Source organism: Hyperolius riggenbachi, chromosome 10, assembly GCF_040937935.1.
Source record: "Hyperolius riggenbachi isolate aHypRig1 chromosome 10, aHypRig1.pri, whole genome shotgun sequence".
Classification (NCBI taxonomy): Eukaryota; Metazoa; Chordata; class Amphibia; order Anura; family Hyperoliidae; genus Hyperolius; species Hyperolius riggenbachi.
In genome coordinates, this window is record NC_090655.1 from 89,817,486 (window position 1) to 89,832,665 (window position 15,180).

The window sequence follows — 15,180 nt, forward strand, 5'->3', positions numbered from 1 at the left end:
GACCGGTGCTGGAAGCATCCGGTTCTATTGCCAGTGTGATGAGAAACATCCGTTTCTCATTGCACAGCATGGCCGCATGTTCGGGTCAGGATCCGGGGACGTACGGCAAACATGCAGCAATTTGGAAAAAAGACGGAACGCCCCGGGCTGCGTTCCCGGATCAGATCCGGACAGTCGCACGAGTGTGAATGGATACATTGATTAACAATGTATCCATTCACCATCCGCTGTGTACGGAGTGTTCCGGGTCCGGGGAAGCCGGACCTGGAACGCTATAGTGAACCAGGCCTAACTGTACCAGGTTTGAGGCTTGCGCCATTAACAGTGCAAGAATGGCAGCAATTAAATATTCCCTGTGAAAATCAATAGGTGAATTTTGATTGGCTTTTGTAGGCTCCACCCACTATTCTGAATATGAATCCCAGTCACCCATTGACCAACTGTGCAAAGTTTGAGAACCCTGCCATTAACAGTGTAAGAATGGCTGCAGTTTACATTTTCCCAGTGAAATTTGTATTTGTCTCCGCCAACTTTTTGGTTATGGGGATAAAAAGTATCTTATATGTTATTTCAGGTAATGTACTGTGTGTGTGCCAAATTTCATTCAAATTCCTTCAGCCATTTTTGTGTGATCGAGTAACAAACATCCGAATTTCCCCTTTTATAATATTAGTAGGCTATGCTGCATTTTATATATGGACTGCATTTTCTGTATGGGCTAATATGCTCATTTTATGTGTGGGCTAATCTTCTTATTTTCTATATGGGCTAATGTGCTTCATTTTCTGTATGGGCTAATGTGCTGCAATTCATATATAGGCTGTTGTTTCTATATGGATTAATCTGCTTATTTTCTACATGGGCTAACATGCTGCATTTTATTAGTGGACTGCATACTGCATTTTGTATATGGGCTAAAGTGCTGCATTTTATATATGGACTGCATTTTCTACACGGGCTAAAGTGCTGCATTTTCTATATGGGCTAATGTGCTGCTTTTTATATATGGACTGCATTTTCTACATGGGCTAACATGCTGCATTTTCCATATGGGCCAATGTGATGCATTTTATATATGGACTGCATTCAGCGCTGCTAGATTTGGGCGCAGCCGGCGCCAGCATAGACTATTATAGGAAACATCAAATCGTGATCGCAGCGCTGGTGATGTAGAATAAAATAAATGTTTAAGGCAGCATAGAGAATATGGACTGGTGTTCCTAAGCCCATATAGAGAGTAAGGCAAATGGTAAAAAGAACTCTTGCGCCTGAGTTTTCAATAAACTGGAATTTAATATGATGTGGAACTGTGCAAAACAGCTAACTACTTTAGATATCAGCTAAATACTCAGTATTTGAATTAGATGCCCATCCACCCCAATGACAGTGCTAGACCACAATGTGGGGTCACTGGTTCGAATTGGCCCGTTTTGATCACCGGAAAACGGCCGTAACCCAGTGTACCCTGGGTAACTTGACTGTACAATGGAGCAGGTGAGCCCTACTATAGTAAGCTATACAATCAAGTAATCATACAAATACAATACCCAGCAAGACACAAATTACTATAGTATAGCATAAAAATAGTGACGTCTCACTACAAGAAAAGTATAAAAACTGCTGCAAATGACATGTCAGTGCACTCAAAAAATACATAAAAAGATCATTCCTTGTAAAGAGTATATATAAGAGTATATATACACTGACCTCTTCCTCCCTCCACCAATCACCCACACTGACCCCTACCCCAGAACCCACAGTAACTTCTCCCTCAAGAACCCCCTTCCCCCCCCCCCCCCCCACACACACACACACACTGACCTCTCCCTCCACCAATCACCCACACTGACCCCCCCCCCCCCTCACACACACACACACACACTGACCTCTCCCTCCACCAATCACCCACACTGACCCCCCCCCCCCCCACACACACACACACACTGACCTCTCCCTCCACCAATCACCCACACTGACCCCCCCCCCCCACACACACACCACACACACACACACACACACACACTGACCTCTCCCTCCACCAATCACCCACACTGACCCCCCCCCCCCCCCCCCACACACACACACACACACTGACCTCTCCTTCCACCAATCAACCCACACAGACCCCTCCCTCCAGAACCCACAGTAACTGCTCCCTCATCCCCCCCCCCACACACACACACACACACTGACCTCTCCCTCCACCAATCACCTACACTGACCTATCACCCCCCCCCCCCAGAACCCACAGTAACTTCTCCCCCCCCCCCCCCCCACACACACACCCACACTGACCTCTTCCTCCCTCCACCAATCACCCACACTGACCCCTACCCCAGAACCCACAGTAACTTCTCCCTCAAGAACCCCCTTCCCCCCCCCCCGACACACACACACACAGACCTCTCCTTCCACCAATCAACCCACGCTGATCCCTCACCCCCCCCCCACACACACACACACACACACACACACACACACACACACACACACACACCTCTCCCTCCACCAATCACCCACACTGACCCCTCCCCCCCCCACACACACACACTTATTGATCATTGGTCCGCAATTGATGTATTGTGGTGAGTTGCTGCTTGTTAGCTGTAACTTTTTAAATGCTTTTATGTGTTCTTCGCATGGTGTCCAATAAAGATTGTTTACATTTGGAATGGTGGTGCAGCCTGTATTTCCAAGACCTCTTTTTTCTTTTTTATGGTTAAGGTATGATGCTTTTTGTCCTGGAAGCTGCACACCAGTACTATTGAGGAGTGCGGATTATTTCTACTGCATATCAATCCCAGTCACACAGTGACCAATTGGGCAAAGTTTGAGAACCCTTCCATTAACAGTGTAATAAATGGCTGCAGTTTACATTTTCCAAGTGAAATTTGTATTTGTCTTTGTCTACTGATAACCCGGCGTTGCTCGGGTATGTATTTGGCTGGTGTTGGCTGCACCCACTTTTTCTAACACTAACACCTAAACACTCAATTACTCAATGGCCAAGTTTGTGAGCTTTGCGGTCTTTGGCATCAATAATTTGCATTGAAATGAAACAAAACAGATTGGCGGTGGCTCCACCCCTTTTCTGAATTTGACCCCCAGTCACCCAATGACTAAGGCCCCATTCACACTTGCGGTTCGAGTCCGCAAGTGTCCGGGTCCGGGGTCCGCAAAGAGACCGTACGGGTCTCTGCGCTGGCCACAAGTTGCGGATCCGGAATTTATCAGTTCCGGCTACAATAAAGTAGCCGGAACTAGATACATTGCAGTGCCGGGAAAGGCACTGCAAGCATGAGGGATACCGGCGTGTAGTCCGGGCTCCCCAAGTGGCATAGGACCGGTGCTGGAAGCATCCGGTTCTATTGCCAGTGTGATGAGAAACATCCGTTTCTCATTGCACAGCATGGCCGCATGTTCGGGTCAGGATCCGGGGACGTACGGCAAACATGCAGCAATTTGGAAAAAAGACGGAACGCCCCGGGCTGCGTTCCCGGATCAGATCCGGACAGTCGCACGAGTGTGAATGGATACATTGATTAACAATGTATCCATTCACCATCCGCTGTGTACGGAGTGTTCCGGGTCCGGGGAAGCCGGACCTGGAACGCTAATGTGAACCAGGCCTAACTGTACCAGGTTTGAGGCTTGCGCCATTAACAGTGCAAGAATGGCAGCAATTAAATATTCCCTGTGAAAATCAATAGGTGAATTTTGATTGGCTTTTGTAGGCTCCACCCACTATTCTGAATATGAATCCCAGTCACCCATTGACCAACTGTGCAAAGTTTGAGAACCCTGCCATTAACAGTGTAAGAATGGCTGCAGTTTACATTTTCCCAGTGAAATTTGTATTTGTCTCCGCCAACTTTTTGGTTATGGGGATAAAAAGTATCTTATATGTTATTTCAGGTAATGTACTGTGTGTGTGCCAAATTTCATTCAAATTCCTTCAGCCATTTTTGTGTGATCGAGTAACAAACATCCGAATTTCCCCTTTTATAATATTAGTAGGCTATGCTGCATTTTATATATGGACTGCATTTTCTGTATGGGCTAATATGCTCATTTTATGTGTGGGCTAATCTTCTTATTTTCTATATGGGCTAATGTGCTTCATTTTCTGTATGGGCTAATGTGCTGCAATTCATATATAGGCTGTTGTTTCTATATGGATTAATCTGCTTATTTTCTACATGGGCTAACATGCTGCATTTTATTAGTGGACTGCATACTGCATTTTGTATATGGGCTAAAGTGCTGCATTTTATATATGGACTGCATTTTCTACACGGGCTAAAGTGCTGCATTTTCTATATGGGCTAATGTGCTGCTTTTTATATATGGACTGCATTTTCTACATGGGCTAACATGCTGCATTTTCCATATGGGCCAATGTGATGCATTTTATATATGGACTGCATTCAGCGCTGCTAGATTTGGGCGCAGCCGGCGCCAGCATAGACTATTATAGGAAACATCAAATCGTGATCGCAGCGCTGGTGATGTAGAATAAAATAAATGTTTAAGGCAGCATAGAGAATATGGACTGGTGTTCCTAAGCCCATATAGAGAGTAAGGCAAATGGTAAAAAGAACTCTTGCGCCTGAGTTTTCAATAAACTGGAATTTAATATGATGTGGAACTGTGCAAAACAGCTAACTACTTTAGATATCAGCTAAATACTCAGTATTTGAATTAGATGCCCATCCACCCCAATGACAGTGCTAGACCACAATGTGGGGTCACTGGTTCGAATTGGCCCGTTTTGATCACCGGAAAACGGCCGTAACCCAGTGTACCCTGGGTAACTTGACTGTACAATGGAGCAGGTGAGCCCTACTATAGTAAGCTATACAATCAAGTAATCATACAAATACAATACCCAGCAAGACATAAATTACTATAATATAGCATAATAATAGTGACGTCTCACTACAAGAAAAGTATAAAAACTGCTGCAAATGACATGTCAGTGCACTCAAAAAATACATAAAAAGATCATTCCTTGTAAAGAGTATATATAAGAGTAGCGTCCTGGAGGGAATGGAACAGTACTGGATCCAGAGTCACCGTAATTATTACGTACTCACGCTATCCCAGCGCGTGGTTTCACCCGGCAGGTGAGTTACAGATGACCGGCTGGAGTGGAGAGGGGAGAAGGAGGTTACTCCGGAGAAGAGCTCTATCCTGGTGAGCCGCGGCCGCTAGCTCGGAACAGGAGAGTCCTGGTTTGTCAGATGTTACTGCGGGGATTGTGACCCCGTAAACCGGAAGTGCTCTTCAGTGACGTCACTCACAAAGGTTACACCAATCACGCCAAAGCTTTTCGGAAGGATCCGCCTTCCTTCATCACTGACTGACATGACTGACATGTCATTTGCAGCAGTTTTTATACTTTTCTTGTAGTGAGACGTCACTATTTTTATGCTATATTATAGTAATTTATGTCTTGCTGGGTATTGTATTTGTATGATTACTTGATTGTATAGCTTACTATAGTAGGGCTTACCTGCTCCATTGTACAGTCAAGTTACCCAGGGTACACTGGGTTACGGCCGTTTTCCGGTGATCAAAACGGGCCAATTCGAACCAGTGACCCCACATTGTGGTCTAGCACTGTCATTGGGGTGGATGGGCATCTAATTCAAATACTGAGTATTTAGCTGATATCTAAAGTATTTAGCTGTTTTGCACAGTTCCACATCATATTAAATTCCAGTTTATTGAAAACTCAGGCGCAAGAGTTCTTTTTACTATTATAGGAAACACATCACACAGTGCTCAGTGAGTAACATTGGCGGAGCCGAAGTTGCTTAAAAAACACAATAAATCGGCCTCCAGCAATCGCTGGAAGCTGAATTATATCATTCCCCCCCCTATCCATGGCGGCCTGGAGGGGAAATAGTAATTACCACGGCCCGGACTTGTGCAGAAGCAGGATCAGCCATGTACTGGCTGTGTCCTGCGCCCAAGTCTACCGGCGCCGATTTCACATGCACTGCATTTTCTATACTGGCTAATATGCTGCATTTTCTGATATGTGAGCCCCTGTTTTGGAGGGGGGTGGGGTTAGAAGCTGTGCCCCCACAGCTCTGGAACCACCTGCAGTCGCTGGGGCTGCTCTCTGTGGTTACACCTCTGGTGAAAAGTGTGTCCTTTGGCCTTTGCCATAAACAAACACTAGGAACAGAGTAGGGTATAGATATTGTGGGGACTGCTTGAGTGTCCTGAACGTAACTGCACAACACTTATAAAGAACAGTATATTAGGATCTTGCTGCTTAAATAAATTGTTCAAGTAGTCTGAAGTGTGTGTCCAGGTGCCCCAAATGTTCCTGGCATTCCCTTCAGCCATTACACACTTTAGATCAGCATTGTCTGACAGTTATCTTCTATTGTTTTTCCTACAACTCCAGCTCACCCCTTTTCCCCTCCCCTTTCCGTACAACAGAACAGGCTGCTCAGCAGATAGCCCGCTAGCCTGTCTATACAGAAATCATTCCTAAATTACCACCTTGAACTAATGTTTTTATGTGAATGGAGTAATTCTTATTTTAATATTAATCAACATGAATAACAGTATTTAACAGTATTTATAAATTAAATGTACTGTTTCCATAACTCCACAGGCCCTTGTCGACTAAGTTCTGGATCGGTGGGATCAAGGAGGATTGAGAAGACTCTGAACTCTTCAGAGGCTTCCCACTATTGAGGTAAGTATTCAATTATCTTTTTTCTCTTCAGGTACCCTTCAAAGGATACACGAGGTGACATGATGAGATAGACATGTGTATGTACAGCTCCAGGCATACAAATAACTATGCTGTGTTCCTTTTGTTATTTCCCTGCCTGAAAGAGTTAAACATCAGGCATGCAAGTGACTGGCTTGAGACTGGGTGGGACCGCAGCGTAACCCTCAGTGATAAGGGATTACAGCCATAATACCGAAAATGGCTTCTGAGAGCAGAAAATAGATTAAAAAGGGTCAACAGTTTATAGATTTTAGCTCTGGCATACTTCAATGAAGGGTTATTGAGCAGAGACAATGAAACAGTAAAAACTTAAAGAGAACCCGAGGCGGGGTTCTTCCATCGCAATCCATATACAGAGGCTGGGTCCGTCTATAGAGCCCAGCCTCTGTTGCTAGTTGGTTTCCTTCAAAGCCCCCCCTGCATGCTGTCAGACCCCATAAAACACAGCCGCACTGGCGACACCGAGCATGTCGCAGCCGGCTGTGTTTATCTCACTAATATCAGTCTCGCCGCTCCCCCGCCTCCTGAATCGCTCTGGTCCCCGCCCACGTCCCTTCCCTCGCCGCTGATTGGAGGGAAGGGACGCGGGCGGGGACCGGAGCGATTCAGGAGGCGGGGGAGCAGCCGGGACTGACAGTAGTGAGGTAAACACAGCCCCATAGCGCGGCTGTGTTTTATGGGGTCTGACAGCGCGCAGGGAGGGCTTTGGAGGAAACTAGCAACAGAGGCTGGGCTCTATAGACAGACCCAGCCTCTGTATATGGATTGCGATGGAAGAACCCCGCCTCGGGTTCTCTTTAAAAAGTAGATTTAAATGTAAAATAAAACTGCTGCCACTGAGGGAGTCATCAGATACTCACTTCGCCCACGATCCACGCGCTGCAGCTACAAACTTCTTCCTGTTCTTGTGTTCCATCTCACATTAAGAGTGCTCCCTAGGGGGCGCTCTTGCTGTGAGATGGAACACAAGAACAGGAAGAAGAGTGTAGCTGCAGCGCGTGGAGCATGGCCGAAGTGAGTATCTAATGACTGCTGAGCAGCTGCTGCTGTGTCCCCCCTGCTCCTGACTACTTATACAGAGGCATCTAATACTGATTATCTATACAGAGGCATCTAATCCTGACTATTTATACAGAGGCATCTAATCCTGACTATCTATACAGAGGCATCTAATCCTGACTATCTATACAGAGGCATCTAATCCTGGCTACCTATACAGAGGCATCTAATCCTCGCTATCTATACTGAGGCATCTAATCCTGGCTATTTATACAGAGGCATCTAATCCTGACTACCTATACAGAGGCATCTAATCCTGACTATCTATACAAAGGCATCTAATCCTGACTACCTATACAGAGGCATCTAATCCTGACTTTCTATACAGAGGCATCTAATCCTGACTATCTATACTGAGGCATCTAATCCTGACTATACAGAGGCATCTAATCCTGACTATCTATACAGAGGCATCTAATCCTAACTTTCTATACAGAGGCATCTAATCCTGACTATCTATACAGAGGCATCTAATCCTAACTTTCTATACAGAGGCATCTAATCCTGGCTATCTATACTGAGGCATCTAATCCTGACTATACAGAGGCATCTAATCCTGACTACCTATACAGAGGCATCTAATCCTGACTATACAGAGGCATCTAATCCTGACTATCTATACAGAGGCATCTACTCCGGACTATCTATCCAGAGGCATCTAATCTTGGCTACCTATACAGAGGCATCTAATACTGACTATCTAAACAGAGGCATCTAATCCTGGCTACCTATACAGAGGCATCTAATCCGGACTATCTATACAGAGGCATCTAATCCTGGCTACCTATACAGAGGCATCTAATCCTGGCTACCTATACAGAGGCATCTAATCCGGACTATCTATACAGAGGCATCTAATCCTGGCAACCTATACAGAGACATATAATCCAGACTATCTATAAAGAGGCATCTAATCCTGACTTTCTATACAGAGGCATCTAATCCTGGCTATTTATACTGAGGCATCTGATCCTGACTATTTATACAGAGGCATCTAATCCTGACTATACAGGGGCATCTAATCCTGACTATCTATACAGAGGCATCTAATCCTGACTATCTATCCAGAGACATCTAATCCTAGCTACCTATACAGTGAGATAGAAGGAAGTGGAACACCGCTCAACTGCACCGTGTAGAGCAGTGCTGGACCAAAGGCAGCCAGGCCCGGATACTGAAGCAGGATTAGAAAAGATGTGGTCCGCAACAAGTTCTCTACACAGATTCCGTAATTTATTTAGGACGTGTCCTTACAGCAAATATAAAGTACATAAGCTGACATGTTTCAGGCCATTCGGCCCTTAATCATAGCACGTCCTAAATAAATTACGGAATCTGTGTAGAGAACTTGTTGCGGACCACATCTTTTCTAATCCTACCTATACAGTGGCCTCTAATCCGGATATCTATACAGAGGCATCTAATCCTGGCTTCCTATAGAGGCATCTAATCCGGACTATCTATACAGAGGCTTCTAGTCCTGGCTACCTATACAGAGGCATCTAATCCGGGCTATCTATACAGAGGCATCTAATCCTGACTTTCTATACAGAGGCATCTAATCCTGACTATCTATACAGAGGCATCTAATCCTGGCTACCTATACAGAGGCATCTAATCCTGACTATTTATACAGAGGCATCTAATCCTGACTAGCTATACAGAGGCATCTAATCCGAACTATCTATTCAGAGGCATCTAATCCTGGCTACCTATACAGAGGCATCTAATACTGACTATCTAAACAGAGGCATCTAATCCTGTCTACCTATACAGAGTCATCTAATCCAGACTCTCTATACAGAGGCATCTAATCCTGCCTACCTATACAGAGGCATCTAATCCAGACTATCTATACAGAGGCATCTAATCCTGCCTACCTATACAGAGGCATCTAATCCAGACTATACAGAGGCATCTAATCCTGGCTACCTATACAGAGGCATCTAATCCGGACTATTAAAACAGAGGCATCTAATCCTGGCTACCTATACAGAGGCATCTAACCCTGACTTTCTATACAGAGGCATCTAATCCTGACTATACAGAGGCATCTAATTCTGACTATCTATACTGAGGCATCTAATCCTGACTATCAATACAGAGGCATCTAATTCTGGCTACCTATACAGAGGCATCTAATCCTGGCTACCTATACAGAGGCATATGATCCTGGCTACCTATACAGAGGCATCTAATTCTGGCTACCTATACAGATGCATCTAATCCTGGCTACCTATACAGAGGCATATAATCCTGGCTACCTATACAGAGGCATCTAATCCTGGCTACCTATACAGAGGCATCTAATCCGGACTATCTATACAGAAGCATCTAATCCTGGCTACCTATACAAAGGCATCTAATCCTGGCTACCTATACAGAGGCATCTAATTCTGGCTACCTATACAGATGCATCCAATCCTGGCTACCTATACAGAGGCATATAATCCTGGCTACCTATACAGAGGCATCTAATCCTGGCTACCTATACAGAGGCATCTAATCCGGACTATCTATACAGAAGCATCTAATCCAGACTATATACAGAGGCATCTAATCTGGACTATCTATACAGAGGCATCTAATCCTGACTATCAATACAGAGGCATCTAATCCTGACTACCTATACAGCAGTGTTGCCAACCTTTCACATTATTTTTTACTGACAATGACCTAAACATTTACTGACAAAGATTGCTTTTACTGACAAAATCTGACAAAATGGGCGTGGTAACGCAACAGAATGTGGGTGTGGTCATGGGTGGAGCCAAATATACATGATTTTAGTAGTGCTGTAAAAGGTCTGCCGGGGAAGTTTGAGCTCTGCCATAGTGTTTCCCCCCTTCCCACAAAATACATGTAATCTAACAGCATGTCACCAAAAATCCACGTAAAAATACAGATAATATGGCACTGGTTCCCTAAAAATAAATGTAATCTGGCAGCAGCGATTCCCCAACCAGAGCCGGCCTTTGGGGGTGGCAAGTGGGGCAATCGCCCCAGGCCCCACGTCTGAGGAGGCCCCGCACCCTCTGCAGTGCTGGGGAGAGCGGGCAAAACTCACGTGTCTCTGATGCTCACAGTTACCATCTATTTCCAGCATTTGTGTATTGGTAACAGCGCCCCCTATGATGACGTGACCGCATGTCACCACAGGGGGGCACTGTTACCAATACACAGATGCGATGCTGGGAGAGGAAATAGATGGTAGCTGGAGCATCGGAGACACGTGAGTTTTAACAACTATGCCTGCTCTCCCCAGCACTGCAGCCACCTTGCTATCTAACCTGTACTGCGGGGCACCTACCTATCTAATCTATACTGCAGGGCATCTACCTATATAATCTATACTGCAGGGCACCTACCTATATAATCTATACTACAGGCTGGCACCTATCTAATCTATACTGCAGGCACCTATCTAATCTATACTGCAGGCACCTATCTAACCTATACTGCAGGCTGGCACCTATCTAATCTATACTGCAGGCTGGCACCTATCTAACCTATACTGCAGGTTGGCACCTATCTAATCTATACTGCAGGCTGGCACCTATCTAACCTATACTACAGGCACCTATCTAACCTATACTGCAGACTGGCACCTATCTAATCTATACTGCAGGCTGACACCTATCTAACCTATACTGCAGGCACCTATCTAACCTATACTGCAGGTTGGCACCTATCTAATCTATACTGCAGGCTGGCACCTATCTAACCTATACTGCAGGCACCTATTTAACCTATACTGCAGGCTGGCACCTATCTAATCTATACTGCAGGCACCTATCTAATCTATACTGCAGGCACCTACCTATCTAATCTATACTGCAGGCACCTATCTAACCTATACTGCAGACACCTATATATCTAATCTATACTGCAGGCACCTATTTAATCTATACTGCAGGCACCTATTTAATCTACAGTGGTGTGAAAAACTATTTGCCCCCTTCCTGATTTCTTATTCTTTTGCATGTTTGTCACACTTAAATGTTTCTGCTTATCAAAAATTGTTAACTATTAGTCAACGATAACATAATTGAACACAAAATGCAGTGTTAAATGATGGTTTTTATTATTAAGTGAGAAAAAAAACTCAAAACCTACATGGCCCTGTGTGAAAAAGAAATTGCCCCCTGAACCTAATAACTGGTTGGGCCACCCTTGGCAGCAATAACTGCAATCAAGCGTTTGCGATAACTTGCAACGAGTCTTTTACAGCGCTCTGGAGGAATTTTGGCCCACTCATCTTTGCAGAATTGTTGTAATTCAGCTTTATTTGAGGGTTTTCTAGCATGAACCGCCTTTTTAAGGTCATGCCGCAACATCTCAATAGGATCCAGGTCAGGACTTTGACTAGGCCACTCCAAAGTCTTCTTTTTGTTTTTCTTCAGCCATTCAGAGGTGGATTTTCTGGTGTGTTTTGGGTCATTGTCCTGCTGCAGCACCCAAGATCACTTCAGCTTGAGTTGACAAACAGATGGCCGGACATTCTCCTTTAGGATTTTTTGGTAGACAGTAGAATTCATGGTTCCATGTATCACAGCAAGCCTTCCAGGTCCTGAAGCAGCAAAACAACCCCAGACCATCACACTATCACCACCATATTTTACTGTTGGTATGATGTTCTTTTGCTAAAATGCTGTGTTACTTCTACGCCAGATGTAATGGGACACGCACCTTCCAAAAAGTTCAACTTTTGTCTCGTCGGTCCACACGGTATTTTTCCAAAAGTCTTGGCAATCATTGAGATGTTTTTTTAGCAAAATTGAGACGAGCCTTAATATTCTTTTTGCTTAAAAGTGGTTTGCGCCTTGGATATCTGCCATGCAGGCCGTTTTCGCCCAGTCTCTTTCTTATGGTGGAGTTGTGAACACTGACCTTAATTGAGGCAAGTGAGGCCTGCAGTTCTTTAGATGTTGTCCTGGGGTCTTTTGTGGCCTCTCGGATGAGTTTTCTCTGCGCTCTTGGTGTAATTTTGGTCGGCCAGCCACTCCTGGGAAGGTTCATCACTGTTCCATGTTTTTGCCATTTGTGGATAATGGCTCTCACTGTGGTTCGCTGGAGTCCCAAAGCTTTAGAAATGGCTTTATAACCTTTACCAGACTAATAGATCTCAATTACAGTACTTTTGTTCTCATTTGTTCCTGAATTTCTTTGGATCTTGGCATGATGTCTAGCTTTTGAGGTGCTTTTGGTCTACTTCTCTGTGTCAGATAGCTCCTATTTAAGTGATTTCTTGATTGAAACAGGTGTGGCAGTAATCAGGCCTGGGGGTGACTACAGAAATTGAACTCAGGTGTGATAAACCACAGTTAAGTTCTTTTTTAACAAGGGGGGCAATTACTTTTTCACACAGGGCCATGTAGGTTTGGAGGTTTTTTTCTTACTAGATAATAAAAACCATCATTTAAAACTGCATTTTGTGTTCAATTATGTTATCTTTGACTAATAGGTAATGGTTTTTGATGAGCAGAAACATTTAAGTGTGACCAGCAAAAGCTCGGTATACAGAGGCGCCAGAGTAGAGTAAAACAGTTTAAAAACCGTTTAAAAGCAGAGGGGGGTGTTACGGTGGACTTACCTCCCTCTTACAAAAAAGAAAACTCACTCGAGTCTCGATAAAACAGAATTAACAAATAATTTATTCAACTCCACAAATGCAACGCGTTTCGCGGGCGTGACCCCGCCCCCTCAGGCAAAAATGGGAGCACAACTCAGTGGGTCAAGCAGTAGGTTTTTTAAGTGTGACAAACATGCAAAAGAATAAGAAACCAGGAAGGGGCCAATAGTTTTTCACGCCACTGTATACTGCAGGCACCTATCTAATCTATACTGCAGCCACCTTCCTATCTAATCTATACTGCAGGCACTTACTTATCTAATCTATACTACAGCCACCTTCCTATCTAATCTATACTGCAGGCTGGCACCTATCTAATCTATACTGCATGCTGGCACCTATCTATCTAATCTATACTGCAGAAACCTATCTAATCTGTACTGCAGGGCACCACCCTACCTACTCTATACTGCAGGCACCTATCTAATCTATACTGCGGGGTACCTACCTAACTAATCTATACTGCAGGCACCTTACTATCTAATCTGTACTGCAGGGCACCTACCTACCTATCTAATCTGTACTGTAGGGCACCTACCTGTCTAATCTATATTGCAGGGCACCTATCTATCTAATCTATACGGCAGGCACCTATCTAATATATACTGCAGGGTACCTACCTAACTAATCTATACTGCAGGCACCTTCCTATCTAATTTGTACTGCAGGGTACCTACCTACCTATCTAATCTGTAATGCAGGGCACCTACCTATCTAATCTGTACTGCAGGGTACCTACCTACCTATCTAATCTGTAATGCAGGGCACCTACCTGTCTAATCTATACTGCAGGCACCTATCTAATCTATACTGCAGGGCACCTACCTATCTAATCTATACTTCGGGGCACCTACCTATCTAACCTATACTGGAGGCACCTACCTATCTAACCTATACAGAGTGTGGGCTTCCACAACATGTGTATCCACAGCATATATCTCTAGGCCCCGCATATGACACTCGCCCCAGGCCCCGCGTACTCTAAGGCCACCTCTGCCCCAACATACACATAATCTGGCAGTATTTCCCCAAAATACACTTCATCTGACAGCAGTGGTTCCTCAAAACGGTATAGATGTCCCCAGAACAGGTAGCCAGGGGTAGAGATGTCCCCAGAACAGGTAGCCAGGGGTATATGTCCCCAGTATATATAGCCAGAGGTATATGTGCCCAGTATATGTAGCCAGAGGTATATGTCCCCAGTATATGAAGCCAGAGGTCATGGACGTCCGCAGAAAATATTCCAGTGAGGAGGGGCAAAAAGTGGGGGAGGAAGAAATAGCGCAAGCACCGCGCCGAAAATTGGGGTACGTTGTGTGGCGCACGTAGCGTGCCAAAAAACGGGAACACGTCATGCGGCGCGCTAAGCGTGCTGAAAAATGGGTGTGGTCATAGACCAGAACGTGGGTGTGGTCGCGGGTGGAGACAAGATTACATGAATTTAGCAATGGTGGGACATTAGATTAGGACAGTGGTGGCGAACCTTTTGGAGGTCGAGTGCCCAAACTGCAACCCAAAAGTCACTTATCTATCGCAAAGTGCCAACTACAATTTACACTAAATACAAACGTTTTAACTCATACATGAACATTATGGAAAATCCAAGTTGAAAATAAACTGTGAAGACAAATAATTTCATCCATCCTACTCCTGAAAAAATGTATTAATTTTTTTTTAACCTCCCAGTTTCATTTTCTGTTTTAAAAAGCTGAAAAAGTAGGTTTAATGCTAT

At 44.6% G+C, this 15,180-nt stretch overlaps 1 long non-coding RNA gene across 2 annotated transcripts in view; it reads left to right on the forward strand.

Moving 5' to 3' along the window:
- Positions 1–15,180, forward strand: part of LOC137533997 (uncharacterized) — a 51,050-nt gene that overhangs the window by 3,996 nt on the left and 31,874 nt on the right. The window contains exon 2 of one of the 2 annotated variants that reach the window (XR_011024269.1): positions 6,635–6,718. The exons of the other annotated variant lie outside the window; for it this stretch is intronic. This is a non-coding gene — a long non-coding RNA (uncharacterized lncRNA). The remainder of the gene's footprint in view (positions 1–6,634; positions 6,719–15,180) is intronic. 2 annotated transcript variants of the gene reach the window in all.